This window comes from Notamacropus eugenii, chromosome 6, assembly GCF_028372415.1.
Source record: "Notamacropus eugenii isolate mMacEug1 chromosome 6, mMacEug1.pri_v2, whole genome shotgun sequence".
Lineage (NCBI taxonomy): Eukaryota > Metazoa > Chordata > Mammalia > Diprotodontia > Macropodidae > Notamacropus > Notamacropus eugenii.
In genome coordinates, this window is record NC_092877.1 from 17,053,508 (window position 1) to 17,074,633 (window position 21,126).

Sequence of the window (21,126 nt, forward strand, 5' to 3'; positions counted from 1 at the left end):
TGGTTGCTACAAAAAAACAATGGTATTGAAGCAAGAGACTGTTAATATTTCCCCTTGAGACAGAGATGTTGGATGACCCAGAAAGGAAGGTGCGAATTTGAGACTCTCTCAAAAAGACTTCAGAAGACCTCCCTCCTCATCTCTGCTTTCCAGAATTCTGAGCTTCCTTCAAGGCCCCGCACAGGTGTCATGTCCCCCAGGAAGCCTCCCCAGATTGTCCTCTCGATCCTCAAATTTATCCTTAGAATCACAGACTTAGAGCAACAAGAAACAGAGCACACGGTTCAGACCCAAGGTCTGCAAGTCATGTGCTATCCTGAGAGCAGCCCAAACTAGACTGAAATGCATTTGGGAAATATTTAACAATCTGTAACAAATATTTAGCCAAAAATACAACAAAACAAATGTAATATTACATTTTAAAACTAAGTCAATATGTACCTGGCAGGGATCTTTATGGATGGCTTAGTGGCTTCCATTTCTATTTTATTTTGATACCACCAGTATAATGGATAATCAGGAAATCCTGGGTTCAAATCTTGATTCAGACTCTTGGGTGATCCTGATCCCTAGGTCTCAGATCCTTATCTATAAAACGAAGGGGTCAGTTTAGATGGCCTTGAAAAACATTTTGTTTTGTGGACATAGAGCAGATTATAATTCTGAAGTTTGGAGGTTATTCAGTGGTGAACTTTTGCAGATCTAAATAAATAGTACCATGAGCTGGAAGAGGTCTTTGAGGTTGCCCACTCTGATTCCTTTCACATGAGTTCCTTTTGGGTTCATTGGCTAGCCACTGCCAATTAACCCACAGTGCGATGGAGATGGGCACTGCAGCTTTATTCATGAAGAGTGAGACACAGCCCACCCAGCAAGTGGATGAGCATGTGTGTACAATTTTGCTAGTCATATGATGTAATTCATGACATGAGACAAAGATGGTCACAAAAAGAGCTACAACAAATATTTTCATACATACAGCACTAGTAATGGTATTTCTGGGTCAAGGATATATTTAATAACCCTTTGGGCATAGCTCCAAATTGCTTTCAGAATGGTGGAACCAGTTCATAGATTCATCAACAGTGCATTTGTTTGCCTGTTTTCCTACAGCCTCGCTACCATTTGTCATTTTCCTTTTTTTTCAACTTAGCCAATCTGAGGGGTGTGAGGTAGAATCTCACTCAGATTTGTTTTAATTTTCATTTATCTAATTATTAGTAATTTACAGCATTATTTCATGTGACTATTGACAGCTTGGATTTCTTCCTCTGAAAACTGCCTGTTCTATATCCTTCGATCATTTATCAACTGGGAACAAATCTTATTCTTATTGAATTGAATCAGTTCTCTATATATCCTAGAAATGAGACCTTTATCAGAGAAACTTACTGCAAAAATATTTTTCAATTTCCCTGCTTTTCTTAGCTGCATTATTGTGTGTATGTGTGTGTGAACACACAAAAGCTTTTTTATTTTATGTAATCAATTGTCCATTTTACCTTCTGTGATCCTATCTCCTGTTTGGTCATAAACTCTTCTATCAATAGATCTAACAGGCGTTTTCTTTCCCCTGTTCCTCTAATTTGTTTATGATGTGACCCTTTAGATCTAATTTATGTACCCATTTGGAACTTATCTTGGCATATAGCATGAGATGTTGGTTTATTACTCATTACAGTCATATTGCTTTCCAGTTTTCTCGGCATCTTTTGTTGAATAATGAGTTGTTGCCCCAGTCACTGGTTTCATTTGATTTATCAAACACTAGGCCACTGTGTTCATTTTCTTCTGTGGATCTTTTCCCTGGTCAACCTCTTTCTCCAGTGCCAAATTGTTTTGATGATTGCTGCCTTCTAGTATGGTCTGAGATCTGGTACTGCTCATATCGGGGATTATAGGGACTAAATAACATCAGAATTGAAGTACAGGGTCAGAAATCGAGACTAACAAAAAATACTTGGAAAACTTGTGATTGATGGCACAGGTGTTTCTTGAATCTAAGGGGCAAGAGGCCTCAGATATTTCCTAAGATCTCCTTAGGAAGACATTAAAGTGCAATTTATGTGAGAATAATGGAATATGTAAGCTTAGAACCTATAACATATCTGTCATGAACAAGTGTTGTAAGTTTTGGTGACTAAATAAAAATATTGAAAAAACAGTAGTTTAAGAAGAATGAAATGTAACAAACCTTTGGGCAGGGAAGTGATACTCATTTTTAGGTAACCAGCACTCTTATGTGCACAGAAACATACCTGGAGATCAATTCATCCAGCTATTATGACTGGATGGAAGTTACACTTAGGAACATCTAGTTGCATTTGAACAAATTCTGTGCTCATTAAACAACCTATAATTTAGTCTCCCTAGTAAACCTACCTACCAGGAGGGAGCGTCCCATGAGAACAAGCACTGTTTATCCCACCAATCTACAGTAAGTAGGTTGTCTATTAAAAATTAGGCAAGTGGAATTCTGGGTTCTAAATCAGTCTCTTGTGAGTTTGGTGAATATGAATCAGCTGTGTGACTCTGGGCAAGTCACCTAACCCCATTTGTCTCAGTCTCCTTATCTGTAAAACTAGTTGGAGAAGAAAATGACAAACCACTCCAGTATCTTGGCCAAGAAAACCCCAAATGAGGTCATGAAGAGTTGGACTCAACTAAAATGACTGAATGACAGCAATTGATGGAAAGTATTAGAAAGGGAGAAAAGTCAATCGCTATTATTTTGTCAAAGTATTATTCTTTTGAGTGTAAAATTTTCTGATTATATGATTTGTTTGTATCCGGATTTATTAGTTACCCCCTCTTTTTGTTTGTTTTTGTTGAGATTGTCACCAAGTATACACTAAAAAATAATTCAAAGAGAAAGGCAAAAGGAACAGCTAATACTCATGCTTCACAAATTATTCTCAAAAATTGAGAAAGAAAACATCCTACTAGAATCCTTTTGTGTGACAAATAAACAGTGAAAGAAAAAACATAGAAAGAAAGCATTGACTCAACAAATGTTAAACACAATTCTATTAAACAGATTATAGTGATTCATCTGAGAAATCATTCATTCATTATGATTAACTGGGATTTATACCAGGGATGCAAACATGGTCTAACAGTAAGAAAACAACATAATATATTATATTAAAGACCAAAACATCCCAAACTGTATGATCATCTCAATAGATGCTAGAAAAAAAAAAACTTTTGACAAAGGACAACATATCAAGAGTCCTACAAAGTATAGGCTAGAGGGAACTTTTTTAATATCATAAAAAACATCCCTCTAAAACTAAAAGCTAGCATAATATGCAGTGGAGATACAATAGAATCTTTTCAAATAAAGCTTTGAAACAAGAACACCCACACTCCCAACTATTAATCAATATAATTCTGAAAATACTAGCAATAAGACAAGAGAAGGGAAATAAAGGAATAAAGACAGGTAAAGAGGAGATAAAATTATTCTTGTTTATGACAATATGATGGTTGACTTGGAAAATCCTGGAGAATAAGCAAAGATGCTAATTGAGACAATAATTTCAGCAAAGTTGCAGGTTCCAAAATAAATCCTTAAAAAATCAATAGCATTTCAATATAATAATAACAAAACACAAGAAACAATAACAGAAAGGGAAATCACATTCCAAATAACTCCAAAATGCATAAAATGTCTGGGGATCAACCTCCCAAATACACAAAAGATCTATATAAATTCAACTACAAAATGTTCCTTAAAGAGATCAAGAACTTTAACAGGTTTTAGAAATATACAGTGTTCATGGCTAGGCTGAGCCAATGTAGTAAAAATGACAACACTACTAAAATTAATTTATACTTTTAATGCTATACTGATCAAGTTACCAAGGGGATGCTTTGCAGACCTTGATAAAATAATAATAATAAAATTACTTTAGAAAAAAGATCTAGCATATTAAGGGAAATTATGAAAAGAAGCAAGGAGGAAAGGGAAATAGCACTTCTAGACCTTAGACTGTATTATAAAGCAGCAGTCATCAAAACCATCTGCTATTGGTTAAAGCATAGATATAGAGAGTCATGGAACAGACTAGACAAGGAAGATTCAGAAACAATAGAACTCAATAACTCCCATGTTTGATAAAGTGGAAAACATAAATTACCTTGAGAAAAACTCCCCATTTGATAGAAGCTGGAAAGGGGAAAACTGGAAAGCAGTCTGGAAGAAATTAGACTTAGGCCAATGTTACATCATATTCCACAATACATTCTAAATGGATACACAAATATCATACTATCAAAGAAAAGAGAAACAGATCACATACCTCTCACAGCTGTGGGTAAAAGATGTATTCTTGGCCAAAGAAGAGACAGAGGCAACTAAAAAAGATAAATAGGTGACTTTGGTTATTTGGAATTGAAGTCACTTAAGTCAATTTAAGTGAATTTAATTTAACAAAATTAATTCATTGTCTGAAGTCAATTTAATTGAAAAGTCAAATTAAGTCAAACTTAATGTGCTTAGAATAAAAAATGAGGGAATCAAATAGGGGAAAATCATTGTATCTAGCTTCTTTTGTATTCTAAGATATAATACTACATCTATATATAACTAAAAGCCATTCCCCAAGAGATTAATGGTCAAAGGATATGAATAGTTCTCCAAAAAAGAACCACAAGGTATTCAAAACCACATGAAAGAATGCTCCATATCACTAATAAAAAGAAATTCAAATCCAAACACCCTGAAGTTTCATCTCACACCCTGCAAATTGGAGAAAATGACAAAAACTAGCAATAATCAATGTTCGAAGAGTGGTGGAAAAGCAAGCACACTAATGTGTTATTGGTAGAACTATGAAACAATACAATCCATTTGAAAAGCAATTTTGAATTTTACAAATAAATAACTAACATGTCCATATCTTTTGACCCCAAGGAAACTATTGATAAGAAGAAAGGTCTCATATGCACAAAAATGTTTGTAGCAGCACTTTTTGTGATAGCTAAGAACTGGAAACAAAGTAGATGCCCATCAATTGGGAAAAGGATAAATAAGTTGTGGCATGTGGATGTAATAGAATGTTACTGTGCTGTAAAAAATGATGTGTGTGATGAATACAGAGAAGCATGGGAAGAACTATATGAACTGATGCAGTCAAGTAAGCAAAGCCAAAGAAAACAACAGACACAGTCACTACAATGATGTATGTGGGGAAAATGACATCCCCCACCCCCACCCCCAATCAAAAGTAATTACAACAAAACTGCAAAGATCCAGCAGGACTCCTATGAAGAGATATGAGAAGACAACCCCAACCTACCCTTTTGGGAAGGTGGGAGACCCACGAGTGTTATACAGTGTACTTGTTTTCAAACTTTTTCAATGTGTTGATCAGTTGTTCTGACTTGTTTCTCCTCTAAAAATTACTGTTTGTTATATACAATGGATCTCTGGGAGAGGCAGAAGGAGGGATAAGTAGGATAACTATAGTGAGAAACAGAAAACATCAATAAAAATTCATTTAAAAAAGGTAAAGCTTTGCAGACTACAGATTGACATTTCCAACACTAGCAATTCAATGCAACAGATGGGTATTAAGCACCTCCTATGTCAATGGTGCTTCACTTAATTCTTGGGGTACAAAAGCAAAATCAAAGAAGCTAAGCTCTACTAGACGGTACAACAAATAGAATTTGAGAAGAGAGAACACTAATAGGATCAGTCCAAATTCAGCCTGACCAAGCAAGAGGTTACAGAGCCAGAACTAGAAATATTAGTAAGAACACTCCAACATGTAGTCAGATAGTGGCCAGGGAACCCATGGGGGCAAAGCCACATCTTGGCCAAGAGAGTTAAATTAACAGGATTTTCAAGTGACAATGGTAGCTGTCCCTAAGAGAGGTTCCTTGGGAGCCTTTGCTCAGTCAGCTAACTGAAGATTCACAATGCCTTTGCACTGAGCAAGCCACGACTCCCCATTCTTCCCTACCCTTTCTCACCAGTTCCTTGGGGCCTCCTTTGTCTGTGATCAAGAAGAAATGAACTGGTCAGTTTTGTCCATATGACACCAAATTTATGGTCATTTGGAAATATCTTTCACCTGGCATTCAAAGGACTCCATGACTGATCTTCAACCTACCTTTCAGACCTATGATTTCTGCTTCCTCAAAGGAACCTTTATTCCAGTTTGCTCTCTACCTAATGCAGCATTCTCTCCCCTCTCATATGAACACATCTTTTGCTTTCCCACCTACAAGGAGTTCATTTCTTCCCCTAGAGTAGTCTGTGTGGTATAGCAGAAGGAACATTGGATTTGGAGTCGGGGACCTGAGTTTGGTCCTTGGGTAGGCCATATTATCCTTCTGGAACCTCAATTCCTGCATCTCTACGTAACACTAGGTGGGTCTACCTATGAACTGTGGAACTAACCAAACAATACTTTCTCCTTTCTCTCCTTTGAAAAAATGGCAAAGTGGAATACTTCACAACTCCAGTAATCTCAGCTTGAGGGGGCGGGATTAGGGGTTAGGGTCCTATCTTTTCTTTAATCCCTCTTCTCCTGACCCCTGCTCTCTGATTTTATCAGTCACACTCAGTTACAACTATTGGCTTTCCTTTAGCCTAGGGCAATATAGATCAAATATACACAGTCCCTCTCTCAGCTATAGTGTGGAGTTTATAGCAAACAAAAAGTTATGAATACTGTCACTAAAGCACAGAGACCCTAGTTAGGAAAATTCTTAACATTTGGAAAGATATTTGTCTCTTTCCTAAATTTTCAGCTAACCTCTGGTTTCCTCTTTCTTGGCACAGATTAAGTATGTGATAAAAACCTTCACAACATCTATATGAGCTAGGTCAACCATTGCTCTGGATTAATAAAAAAATTCTTATTTTGTAATGCTTTCTCTTTACCTACTGCAGCATAAGGAGTTTTCTAGGCGACTCTCAGCAGCCTAGGCCCCTCACCTGAGGATGCCATTTATTTTTAATGAGACAATGAAAGAAATGTTGCTCATGATTCATAGAGCCACCCATTCATTACAACTCTCTGAACACACCTCTGTGTCTCAGTCCATAGCTTGTCGAAAGGCTCTAGTCTATCATCCCTTCAGGTACGTGATTTATCTTACCATACATATATCACTCTGGCCTTTCTCAATTGAGTTTGCTCTTAATTAAGATGGATGAATAAGCATCACCTGATGGCCTTGCTTCCTCCCCATGCCAGAAATCATAACTCAGGGGAGCAGACCCCCACCAACGGCTCACCAACAGCCATTTTTAGACAGTCTGTAAAACCAAGGGCCATAAGAATGGAAACATGCCTCAGCTCTCTCCAGACCACTTCCTTTTCTTCTAGCTCACTTCTCCCCATGTACAGCCCAGCTATTTGCACGGTGGAGCAAACCTTGTTTACATGTGACCTGACACCTATTTCTACAGGCAGACAGCTCCTTCCCCCTGAGCAACCTTGTTATTGATGAGCCAGGAAAAAAAATTCTGACTGCCAAGTCTTTGACTCAGTCAAATGGTTTGGAATGAGGAATGCATATGGTTTTATCAATAGAACTGATCTTAAAGAACTTGCATGACTATCTGCATTCTTATTGCATCACATCAATCCGTCCTCCATACAGGTGCCAAAATGGTTTTCCCAAAGCCAGCTCTAACCATTGTACTTTCCCACTCTATAAGCTATAACATTTCTTTTCACTTTTGGATAAAATATAAACTTCTCTATTTGGCTTTTAAAGCCTTTCACAATGTGTCTAAAATGTACCTTTCTAATCAAATTATACATTACTCTCTTTCCCACTCTTTGCTGCCCAGTCAGATTGTCCTCCATGCTGTTCCTTAAAAGTTACACCTCTTCTTCTGTCTTCACGCCTTTATGTTGTCTATCCCCTCCAAACCTAAAATGAATTCTCTCATCACCTCTGCTTCTAAGAATTCCCTTGTTTCTTTTAAAATTCAGTTCAAGCATCACTTTGTACATAAAGTCTTTCCTGATTTCACCAGCTAATAGTCTTCCCAGAAAAAAAAACTACACAAAAATACATAAATATATATTTACACACACATATGTTTGTATATATACACATATACATGTACATGTTATTTCCTGTATTGGAATATCAACTTCTTGAGGGTAGGGACTATGGGGTTTTTTTGTGCTTCAAGTGCCTAGCACAGAGTGCTTGACTCTTAGTAGATTCTTAATTAATGACTATTGATTGATTTATATGTGTGCGTTACAGTTATGTGTTATCTCCTTACTACACTATAAGCCCAAAGATGGTAGGGTTTGTGTTTTAATTAAACTTTGTCTCTTTCCTAGGGCCCATTATAGTGTTTGCCATATAGGAGGTCCTTAAGAAATGCTTCCAGGAGAAATAAATACTTGAGAAACAAAATAGGTTTGCAAAGCACTTTATAAATGTTATCTTATTGAATCCTCACAACAACCTTGTGAAGTAGCTGTTATTACTGTCCTCCCTTTACACATGAGGAACTATTAAGTATCTGAGGCTGAATTTGAATTCAGGTCTTCCTGGCTTCTAACTGTTGTACCGCCTAGAAGAATCCCTTCTATGGTATTGCTGACAAAGACCAATCCAGCCTCTTCTTGAAAACTTCCAGTGAGGAGGGAACCCATGACCTCCTCTGGCAGTTCTACTTTTAGAAAGCTTTAATTATCCAGAAGTTTTTTCCCCTGACATTGAGCCAATATTTGCTTCTCTGGAGAATCAGAAGAGAGATGAGTTTGAATTCCATCCAAGACACTTTGGAGTTGCATCAAAGCACTCAATCTCCGGGAGCCTCAGTTTCCTCACCTGTAAAATGTAAAGCACCTACCTCACACAGTTGTCATGAGGCGTAGATGAGATAACGTAGTGAAGCACTTTGCTAAACTTACAGCATCATATAGATGTCTATCATCATCAATGATAATGATGAGTATATTCATTTATTTTAATTAAATTATTTTATGTGTTTTCAGTGTTCCACAATCACTTCCATATACCTTAAATTTTTACTCCTCCCTCCTCCTCCTTTCTCCCTCCTTCACCAATCCCTCCCTGAGGCAGCATACAATTTTATTTAAGTTCTACACATACACTCATATTACATACATTTTCACCTTAATCATGTTTCATAGAATTAAAATGAATGGGAGAAATCATAAAACAAAACAAAACAAAACAATGGTCTGCTTCATTCTGCGATCGAATTCCACATTTTGCCTCAAGAAGCCACTGGGAATTTTTTAAGTCCTTGCATTGCAATGAAGTACTAAGTCTACCAGAAAAACAACAACACTGTAGTTGTTGCTGTGTACAAAGTTCTCCTGGTTCTGCTTCTTTCACTCAACATCAGTTCATATAAGTCTTTCCAGGCCTCTCTGAAGTCTTCCTGTTCATCATTTCTTATAGCACAATAGTATTTTATTACATTCAAATACCACAATTTATTCAGCCATTCCCCAATTAATGGGCATCCTCTTGATTTCCAGTTTTTGGCCACCACAAAGAGAATTGCTATAAATATTTTTTACATGTGGGACCTTTTCCCATTTTTATGATCTCTTGGGGAGAAGTGATATTACTGGGTCGATGATTATATCTATTAATAAATTAATAATCAATAGGTATTTATGATGATGCCATCAATTGCTCTTATGCTTTATGGCCAAGCAAAATAAATCGAATTCCTCTTGCTTAAATTATCTATTCTCCTTATTAAACATCCCTAGATCTTCAATCAATCCTCACATGAAATGTGTAAGACATGGTCTCTTCTAATATAATCCCTCAAGTCGTGAATGTAGGGTCTAGGATGACAACTAATTTGGAAACTAGCTCCCTGTATTTATAATGACTATTTTTCTTCTTCACTCATTTCCTTTGAGCCATGTCTTTAAAGTTGCAAACAAACAGTCAAAAGTGATAGTGCAGAAGAGAAAAGGGGAGGGGAACAGAAGGAGATACATCTTTCAAAAGAGAGAGAGGTGATCATAAAAGACAGAATGGACAGTTTGAGTTACATAAAATTAAACAGCTTTTATATGAAGGTAATAAAAAAAAGAAGATAAGCTGTGCAGTGGGGGAAAACCTGTGCTCTCAAATATCCCTGACAAAAGCTCCATAACCACTACATATAGGGATTTGACATATATTTGTCACTCAGGCTTGATGCATTGAGTAATCGGTCTGTACCAACAAGAAAAGTCTTATGCAAATGGACTTGGAACTGAGAGTTAGATATAAAGCCAACAGCTATTCCCCAATGGATAAGTGGAAGAAGGATAGCAAAGAATCATAGAATTGGAGAGATGGAAGTGACAGTTGTGACCATTTAGTCCAACCTATAAACGAAAGGAAGCCCCATTATGAAAAAGTCAACAAGGGGTTGTCCAACCTCTACTTAAAGATTGCAAGGAGGCAGAACCCACCAAGTCTTCATGTAGCTCATTCTCCCATTCTTCTTTAGAATAAATGCAATTGTGAGGATGTTATCTCTGATGTAATATTGGGGATAGCCCCCCATCCAAAACACTCACATACAATTAATGTGGATCCAGAGAAACCCAAGGGGAGGAGCCATCAGTCACCCTCTGGAGACCCTTGCCAAGGAGAGATGTGAACCCACATCTTTTGACTTCCAACCTAATTCTCTTTTTAATGTACAATATTACCTTCCTACAATAAATATGATTATTTTTAAGAATCATCCATGGATCACTGATTGCACAAATATTCTTCCTTGCCTAATAGTCACATATCTTTAACACATCTTTAATAATATTTATGATAATATTTATTCTATTTATATATAATTGTGATGTACTTATGTATATATTATTTAAATAATATATTTTTAAATATATTTATATACATATATTATCTACATAATATATTTCTAAATAGATTTTCTACAAATATATTTTATAAATATATTTACATGTCTAAATATAAACATTTATATAAGATCTCTAAATATATATTACAAACATTTACATTTTATAAATATATTTACATATCTCTAAATATAAACATTTATATAAGATCTCTAAATATATATTACAAACATTTACATTTTATAAATATATTTACATATCTCTAAATATAAACATTTATATAAGATCTCTCAACATGTATTACAAGCATATTATTTACATAATATATTTCTAAACATATAAATATACAATAGAGTTCTCAATATAAAATCTATAAATACAATATATTCATAGTAACAAACATGTAATGTTTATTATACAGTTTATATTATATTTCATTTCAGTTAAATGAAACTATTATTTTTATTATACTACTATAGTATATATAACAAATATTTATTATTATACTGATTATTGATTCACCAAAGACAATGAGTGATATCCTGCCCTACACAAAAATCTAGGGAGTCAGTGTGATCCCGTTGAATTAATGGGAGTAAATTCTTCTCTGTTCGTAACTGTAGTCAAGGGGTGAGTCTTTAACACAGGTGAATAATTATCACATTTTCCACTCCTGACATCTTTTGATGAAAGACCCATAAGCTTTTTGGAAATTTCCATTCCAAGAGTGTCTACAGGTGTTTAGCAGGGAGGGTGTGGTCAGGATGAGGCAGCAGAGGCTCTGTGGGAAAAGTAGTACAATAATTTCCAACCTTTCTTTAGGAACATAGGACCTAAAGCTAGAGAGGTCCATAGAGATCATGGAGCCCAGTTCATCCTTTTAAACCAGATGATAAGACTCGGGATTAGAAAACAGAAGTAATATGCATACGGCAAGACAAGGATGCTGGGTAACTCAGTGGAAAAGGCCCAGAGTTAGGAATCAGAAGATTTGTGTTCAAAATTGAATTCTGCTGCTTACTACTTTTAAGACCTTGGAGAAGTCATTAGGCTTCTCTGGGCCTCAGTTTCCTTGGCTGTGAATTGGAGGGGTTAGACTAGATGAGCTCTGAGGCTTTTTCAAACTCTAAAATCCTTGTAGAGTTGAAATTCACATCTAGGTCTTCTAATTCTATTATCAACAAAAAATTCTAAATAGAGTCAATATAAAAAATGTTCTGAAAATTTTGAGCCTTTATATATAAAAATATTTTATGAATACAAAATTATTTTTTTCATTTTTTATTTATTTAGTATTTTATCTTTCCCCAGTTACATGTAAAAACAATTTTTAACATTAATTTTTTGAAACTTTGAGTTCCAAATTCCCTCCTTTCCTTCCTCCCCACCCTCCTCTGAATACAGAATTCTTTAAAATATTTTTAAAATTCTGAACATCATTAACACCAAATAAACTGGATATTTCCATTTATATTTGTATGTATTTATATAATAGAATGGACTGAGGGCTTTACAAGAAACTGCAGATTTCTATTGTGCACAGCTTGCTTTTCTTTTTAATTATATAATAAATTTCAGCATAGAATGTTCAAAGTTGCCCTGCTTATCTGTGATTCTTTTTAATCTTTCTTCTGTTTTCTTCTGCATTTTAGGAATAATAGAAATCTATCTTAGCCTACAAGAAAAAAGGGGAAGGAGATAAGAGAAGGGAACATGACTGATAGCAGGGAGGGAAGATTGGGGGAGGCATAGTTGGAAGCAAAACACTTTTGAGGGTGAAAGGAGAGAGAGAGAGTGGGATAAACGGGGAAAATAGGATGAAGGAAAATGCATGTAATCATAACTGTGAAAAGTTTTTTATAGTAAGTATCCCTAATAATAGCATTTCTCAAATATTTAGAGAACTGAGTTAAATTTATAAGAATATAAGTCATTCCCCAAATGATAATTGGTCAAAGGATATGGGCAGATAGTTTTCAGATGAAGAAAGCAAAGCTATATGTAGTCACATGGAAAAATGCTCTAAATCACTATTGATTAGACAATGCAAATTAAAACAACTCTGAGGTACTACCTCATAACTATCAGACTGGCTAATGTGGAAGAAAAGGAAAACAACAAATGTTGGAGGGGATGTGGGAAAATTGAGATGCTAATGCATTGTTGGTAGAGTTGTGAACTGATTCAATCATTTTGGAAGGCAATTGGGAATTATGTCCAAAGGAATATAAAACTGTTCATCACCCTTTGATCCAGCAATACTAGGTCTATATCCAAAAGAGATTTTTAAACAGGAAAAGGATCTATATGTACAAAAATATTTATAGCAACTCCTTTTGGGATGGCGAAGAATTGGAATTTGAGGGGATGCCCAATCAATTGGGGAAAGGCTGAACAAGTTGCAACATATGATTGTGATGGAATACTATTATGCTCTAAGAAATGAAAAGCAAGATGCTCTCAGAAAATCTAGAAAGGCTTACATGAACTGATGTAAAATGAAAAGAGCGCAACCAGGAGAACATTGTACCCAGTAACAGCAGTATTGTGTGATAATCAACTGTGAATGACTTCGCTATTCTCAGCAATGCAATGATCCAAGAAAATTCTGATTGACTCATGATGGAAAATGTTATCCACATCCAGAGCAAGAACTGATAGAGTCCGAATGCAGATTGAAGAATTTTATTTTTTAGCTTTATTTTTCTTATTTTCTTTTCTTTTGGTTTGTGTTTTCTTTCATAGCATGACTGATATGAAAATATGTTTCACATGACTGCACATATATACCCTATATCAAATTGCTTGCCTTCTCAAGGAGAGGGAAGAGGAATGAGAGAATTTGGAATTAATTTTTTTTTAACAAAAAAGATTGTTAAAAATTGCTTTTATGTGTAACTAGGGAAAATAAAATATTTGTTACAAAGAAAAAACTTCAATGACCCTATTTTCTTTTTTTCTCTTTTTTGGAAGCTACCTTCTCCCTAACTCCTCTTTCACTCACACCTATCCCCAAATTGGAAAAAGGAAAAGAAAAAAAGACCTTTGTAAGAAATATGCATAGCAAAACAAAATAAATTTTCACATTGGTCATGTCCAAAAAATGTGTGTCTTATTCAATGGATATTATCATTATAAGCTTTTCTCATTCTAAAGTGTTAGGTAGTGACTTAATTAGAAAGAAAAAGGTCATGTTTTGCTTGACTAAACATTTGTAACAAGTTTTGTTTTTCTTACTTTCTCAATAGGTGAGAGGGGTGGAAAGGAGAAAATTTTAACTTGAAAATAAAAATGAATTTGGAAAAACAAAAACTGGTCCATTCCATTGTTGACTGGGCTGAACCAAAAGCAGGGATTGGCTACTGGGCTCTTCTCCTCTCAGGATGTGATGGATCTAAATCACTGGGCTACTGGATTTCAGATTTTCAAGTTTAACTGGATCTTTGAAGGTAGGGCTATGGATGTGACTTATAAGCTATTGCTGTGGGGCAGCAGGATGTGCAGGCAATTCAGTGCCTAACCTGTCCGAGACCTACCTGGAACTTGGTTTTGTTCCTACCCATAGCCTAGATAAGAGTGCCAGAATCATGGGGGATTAGGTGAGGGAAAGGAACGAAGGGGAACAGGGGTGGAACTGGGCAGATCCAGACCTTGGGAAGTAAGCCAAGGGTCAGCACAAAGGCTTCTGTCCAACAAGGCAGAAACATTCATCTAATTGACTTTGTAGGGCAAAATTCAACAAAATGCCATGTCATGATTACATCATCACAAATACGTTTCTAAGTATCAAGCCTTTATAAAGGGAATAGGAGTGGCTGGAGTGAAAAAAACCCCTGCTGCCGCCCTCAATGAGCATGAAGGAGTGGAGAATTTTCTCCCCTTTGTTGCATTTCTTAAACCCCAGAACTTAAGGGAAGAAGTGAGTTGCTCTCTGCAGTGTGTTTCGACAGAGACTTAGCCTATTTTGTAGAGGGAGTATGCTGTGGTGTCTGCGCTCAAGCAAGCTTGATACTATCAGTTTTAGAACTATGAATACTCTAACTTTCGTAACTACCAGCCCTGCTTCCGAGGCACACCCCAAACCATCCACCAGAGGAGAAATTCTTGTATAGAATGAGCCCTACTATCCCTGCCACCAAATGCCAACCAGCTGCCACCTTATGGGCATGCCAACCAGCCTCGCTAAAGCAACAGGGTTCATGGAGGCATGTACTATAACCACCACCCAGGGCATCAATCCTGCTTCTAACCAAGCCTTCCCTCTCTGCCTCAAAGACATCACCTGATGATGAGACCCTTGTGGAAGTGAGACTGCCAGCTGCCTCTACGGCTGCAGCAGCCCCCATCTCCTCAGCACCCACAGTTCCCAAAGACCTAGAAAAGAGAGTTCTTGCCATCAAAGTTCTTGGCAGGCAGGCGACAAACATTTAAATATTTGTTGCATGTCAGTTACTGTTCAGTAACTTTGTGACCCCATTTGGGATTTTGTTGGCAAAGATATCGGAGTAGTTTGCCATTTCCCTTTCCAGCTCATTTTACAGATAAAGAAGCTAAGGCAAACAGGGTAAAGTGACTTGCCCAGGGTCACCCAGCTAGTAAGTGACTGAGGCTGGATTTGAACTCAGGAGGATGAGATTTCTTGACTCCAGACCTGGCATTCTATGTGCTGAGGTACCATGTAGATGCCTCCATTATTGGTCAGCCACTGTGCTAAAAGATATAGATACAGATGCAAACAAAAATACAGTAGTGGTCCCTGTCTGTCCAATGGTTCAATATCAGAAATAGATATTACCTGTTACCATGTGAACCTCTGTCCTCAAGAGCAGTAAAGAGCCTGCCTCTCTTTGTACCTCAGTGCTTTGCACAAAGCAAGCCTTTGATAAATGTTTATCATAACTAGCTTTTATTCAGTTCAAGGTATGGTTAATAATTATTTCTACTAGGATCTCATAAGGCTTAGGTAGAACTGGTCCTGAGAAGTCTCATATCTTGTACACTTAACTGCAACCCTGGAGAGTTCACTCCTTCTTTCTCTGTTTCTGTTTCTTGATTTACATAATGAGGGGGGTTGGATTAGGTGATCTCTATGGTCGCTTCCAGCACTAACCCTGTGAGCTTTGTGATCTCTGAAGGAACACAGAATCATGAAAATATCCGTTAGGGGTCTCAGTTCAAATCTTCCCTTCTATAACAGCCTTTTACCTGTCCCCCACATGTTAGTGCCTTCTCCTCTGAGATTACCTTACAACTACTCTGTGCGTATATGCGTAAAGAGCAGATAGATAATATATGCATTATATATGTAACATATGCATATTATATATCTATAATATATATACACACATTATATGGTTATATATGTAATATATAACATAATTATGCATAATATATTATTGTATATTATATATAATTATATACACTATATGTATATATGTAAAATGTATATTATATATAATATAATATGTAGGTATACATATTATGTATGTGGTATATATGTATATCATCCAAGATATACCAACATCTTGGATAGACCTAGTTATTACAGGTATATGCATATGTAGATAGGTAACTTTATTCTGCATATTCCTAGGTATTTGCATATTATCCCTTCCATTAGTATGTAGGTTCCTTGAGGAACTTATTATTGCAAATATTACAAATTTGATAATGACAAATATGACCGAGTGAGTTAATATTTGTAAAAATAAAAAGCACTTACCATGGTGCTTGGCACATAGTAGGCTGTATATAAATGCTTATTAAACCCTTCTCCCCAGTGGAGGAGAATGTAGTTTTTTGCCTCTTTCGTATCCGTCGGTACTTAACACAGTTCCTGGCACACACTGAACACTTAATTAGATTCCCTTTGATTGACTGATGATTTTCCATGGAAGAGTCCAAGGTCCCTTTCAGTTCAGTCCTATGATTCTGCGACAATAAACTAGAGCCCAATGTGAGCAGCGAATGCATGAAGGAAGTCTGGTGATCCATTTCTTCTGGAGGCCATTCATGGCGCCCATTTTGTTCAGAACCCCTCACTAGGCATTATGGAGGATACATCTTCAGTTTAACTCAGCCAAACACTAAGTAACTCCTGGTCCTATTCTGATGACCCAGAAGGGCATGGGAGTCACCAGGACTCTTGCAGGTGATGCCAGAGGATGTGGCTTGGAAAACAGGTCCTATGTGTCTATCCAAGTACCAGGCTCAGATTCATCCTGGAATATTTGAGCTAGGATAATTTTAGGTGACATTTTTTATTGTGCCTTAAGGTTTTCAAAATGCTTTAAATATATCCTCTCCTTTTTTTTAAGGTAGGCACTATTATCCCCATTGTACAGATGAAGACATTGAGCCCAGAAGAGGTTAAGTGAGTCACCCATGTTCACACAGCCAGCAACAGAGGCAAGATTTACACTCCAGTCTCTCTGACACCAAGTCTGGTGCTCTAGCCACTTGGGACTCCAAGCCACCAATAAAGGAGGATTCACTTGAACTGAGCCTTAACGGTTCCTAAGATCCCAAAGATAGAGGTGAGGATGGAGTGTATTTAAGGTATGGATGGGAGGGTAGGGATAAACTGCAGAGACCAGAAGGTCAACTGGGCAATAAAAGGCATTAATAAAAGAGTAAATACATCTGGATGGGTAGAAGTCTGTATTTGGAGTAAGAAAATCTGGGTTTAAAGTCCAGCTCTACCGCTTGTCATTTTCTGTGATCCTGGACAAATCTCTGGGCCTCTGTTTCTTCAACTGTATAATGAGAGAGTGTTGTAAGAAGATTGTTAAGAGTGGGCTATAAAGAGCTGATAGAACCAACTCTGTTTTGTTCTGTGCTCACCCTTTTCTAGGATGACCCCAGCATGCTCTGCAGAACCAGTTTAGACCAACTGGCTTCCTCTTGTGTATTTTTTCCACTTTTAATAGCTCCAGAGATGTTCACTTCTCTTCTTCTCCTTCTGTAACTGTGATAGCCATGCCTTTTAATGAGTAGCTGTCTCCTCTTTCATGTAATGAATTGGGTGTATCTGACTAGCTACATTGGAAGAGATACATACTCCCTTCCATTTGCTGGTGGACTTTGTCTCACTCTGAGTGAATGAAGCTGTAATGCCAGTCTCCAACTCATTGAGGGTCAATTGGCAGTGGCTAGCCAATGACCCCAAAAAGGAACTGACATGAAAAGAGTCAAAATGGATGACCTCTAAGGTCCATTCTAGCTCATAGGACCATTGATTTAGAGTTGAAAGGGACCTTTAAGGCCATCTAGTCTGACCCCACACCCCCTCATTTTACAGATGAGAATCTGAGACCCAGAGAAATTAAATGATATGCTCAGGGTCATTTAAGAGTCTGAATCAAGATTTGAACCCAGGACTTCCTAATTTCTCTGTCCACTAAAGTGGTAGTATCAATATCAGATAGAAATGGGAGTCACCAATCTATACATAAGAATCGCTGCCAGGTGTATATTGACTTAGTTCTAAAATGTAATCTTATTTTTGTTTTATTGTATTTTGTTAGAGTCTATTACTTATTCATTGTTTTACTTGTTAAGAATTTCCCCAATGGCATTTTAATCTTGCTCAGGCTGCTCTTGGGAATATTGTGTGGCCTGTAGACCTAGTGTTTGACATCTATAGAGTGTCACTCTTCCATGATACTCTAAATTTGTGATTTGAAAAATAAAGTAACTTGAGGAGGGAGAAAAGATGAACAACCAGAGGAACAAAGGGAGACTTCCCAGAAAAGATGACACCTGATCTGAGCTTTGAAGGAAGCCAAGAATTACAGAAAGCAGAAACAAGAAGGGAGTTCCTTAGAAAAGCCTGTGCAACACACTTGGATGGAAGATAGAATTCCAAGTTTAGGAAAAAGCAGAGACTACTTGACTGCGATGGAGAGTGTGTGGAGGTGAATGGTATGATCTAAGATTGGAAATATGGGCTAGAAACAGATGGTGAAGGGTTTTTAATGCCAGCTATGGAGTTTGTATTTTATGGAGTCAGTTAGGTACGCAATGAGAAAGGGCACAGGACTTGAGAGTTTGGAATATCTGAGTTCAAAACCTGCCTTAGAAACTTGCTAGGTGTGTGACCCTGAGAAAAACACTTCAACTCTCTCAGTTTCTGTCAAATGGGGAAATATTAGCACCTAGCTATCAGGGCTGTTGTGAGGATCAAATGAGATAACATATTTTCAGTGCTTTGTAAACCTTATAGCACTGTGTAAATTCTGGGTATTATTATTCTAGAGGCAATAGAAAGCTTCCAGAAGAAATAGATAGATAGATGGACAGACAGAGATAGATAGATGATAGAGACAAATGATAGATATAGATAGATAGATAGATAGAAGATAGATGATACAGGGAGGAGGAGCCAAGATGGCAGAGTAGAAAGATACACATATGCTAGCTCCTAACCCACAGCCCATAAAATACCTGTAAAGAAGAACTCCCAACGAATTCTGGAGCAGCAGAAGCCACAGAACAACAGAGTGGAGGAGATATCTATTCCAGAGAGATCTGACGAAAGGTCCGTCATGCACTGGACCTGGAGCAGAGTCCAGCCCTGCCTTGGCTGCATGGCACCAAGGGGAGCAGATCCGAGCAGGCTTCAAGGACCAAATCTGCAGCGGCAGCACAGGTTCCTCCACCCACAGGCACCAAAGGTTGGTGAGAAGGTCTTTTCACCTCACTGAGAGGGGAGCCAGGTGTCTCCATAACTCAGGCCCACTCGGGAGGCAGCAGCTGAGGCAGCAGCAGATAGGGGCTCCCAAAGCAAGCAGGAGCTCAGATCCATTGTTAAAGGTCTCCTTGTAAACCCCCTGAGGGAACAGAGCCCTGTGTGGTGTCCCTGCCCCCACCTAAGCACCTGAATTTAATCTCGAACTGAATAGCAGCCCCACCCCAGCTGAAAGCCCTGAGGCTGGGAAACAGCATTTGAATCTCAGACCCCAAGCACTAGCTGGGTGGAACTGGAGGCCAGATGGATGTGGAGAGGAAACTCAGAAGTCAAGTAACTAGCTGGGAAAATGCCCAGAAAAGGGCAAAAAAATAAGACCATAGAAGGTTACTTTCTTGGGGAACAGATATCTCCTCCCATCCTTTCTGAAGAGGAAGAACAATGTTTATCATCAGGTAAAGACATAGAAATCAAGGCTTCTGTATCCCAAACATACAAAGTAAATATTCAATGGGCTCAGGCCATGGAAGAGCTCAAAAAGGATTTTGAAAATCAAGTTAGAGAGGTGGAGGAAAAACTGGGAAAAGAAATGAGAGAGATGCAAGAAAAGTATGAAAAGCAGGTCAACACCTTGCTAAAGGAGACCCAAAAAAATGCTGAAGAAAATAACACATTGAAAAATAGGCTAACTCAATTGGCAAAAGAGGTTCAAAGAGCCAATGAGGAGAAGAATGCTTTCAAAAGCAGAATTAGCCAAATGGAAAAGGAGGTTCAAAAGCTCACTGAAGAAAATAGTTCTTTAAAAATTAGAATGGAAGAGATGGAGGCTAATGACTTTATGAGAAACCAAGAAATCACAAAACAAAACCAAAAGAATGAAAAAATGCAAGATAATGTGAAATATCTCATTGGAAAAATAACTGACCTGGAAAACAGATCCAGGAGAGACAATTTAAAAATTATGGGACTACGTGAAAGCCATGATCAAAAAAAGAGCCTAGACATCATCTTTCATGAAATTATCAAGGAAAACTGCCCTGAGATTCTAGGACCAGAGGGCAAAATAAGTATTCAAGGAATCCACCGATCACCTCCTGAAAGAGATCCAAAAAGAGAAACTCCTAGGAACATTGTGGCCAAATGCCAGAGTTCCCTGGTCAAGGAGAAAATATTGCAAGCAGCTAGAAAGAAACAATTCAAGTATTGTGGAAATACAATCAGGATAACACAAGATCTAGCAGCTTCTACATTAAGGGATCAAAGGGCATGGAATATCATATTCCAGAAGTCAAAGGAACTAGGACTAAAACCAAGAATCACCTACCCAGCAAAACTGAGTATAATACTTCAGGGGAAAAATTGGTCTTTCAATGAAATAGAGGACTTTCAAGCATTCTTGATGAAAAGACCAGAGCTGAAAAGAAAATTTGACTTTCAAACACAAGAATGAAGAGAAGCATGAAAAGGTAAACAGCAAAGAGAAGACATAAGGGCCTTACTAAAGTTGAACTGTTTACATTCCTACATGGAAAGACAGTATTTGTAACTTTTGAAACTTTTCAGTATCTGGGTACTGGGTGGGATTACACACAC

At 37.4% G+C, this 21,126-nt stretch overlaps 2 long non-coding RNA genes across 6 annotated transcripts in view; one reads left to right on the plus strand and one right to left on the minus strand.

Annotated features, from left to right (window-relative positions):
- The window catches only part of LOC140510478 (uncharacterized), a 51,829-nt gene that overhangs the window by 11,128 nt on the left and 19,575 nt on the right, over window positions 1-21,126 (plus strand). For all 5 annotated transcript variants that reach the window (XR_011969245.1, XR_011969248.1, XR_011969249.1 and 2 more), the window contains exons 2-3: window positions 14,093-14,293; window positions 17,162-17,380. This is a non-coding gene — a long non-coding RNA (uncharacterized lncRNA). The remainder of the gene's footprint in view (window positions 1-14,092; window positions 14,294-17,161; window positions 17,381-21,126) is intronic.
- LOC140510479 (uncharacterized) lies at window positions 227-19,495 on the minus strand. Its single transcript, XR_011969251.1, has 3 exons — window positions 19,290-19,495; window positions 4,305-4,359; window positions 227-588 (listed from the first exon to the last, which is right to left on the minus strand). It is a non-coding gene; the product is annotated as an uncharacterized lncRNA (long non-coding RNA).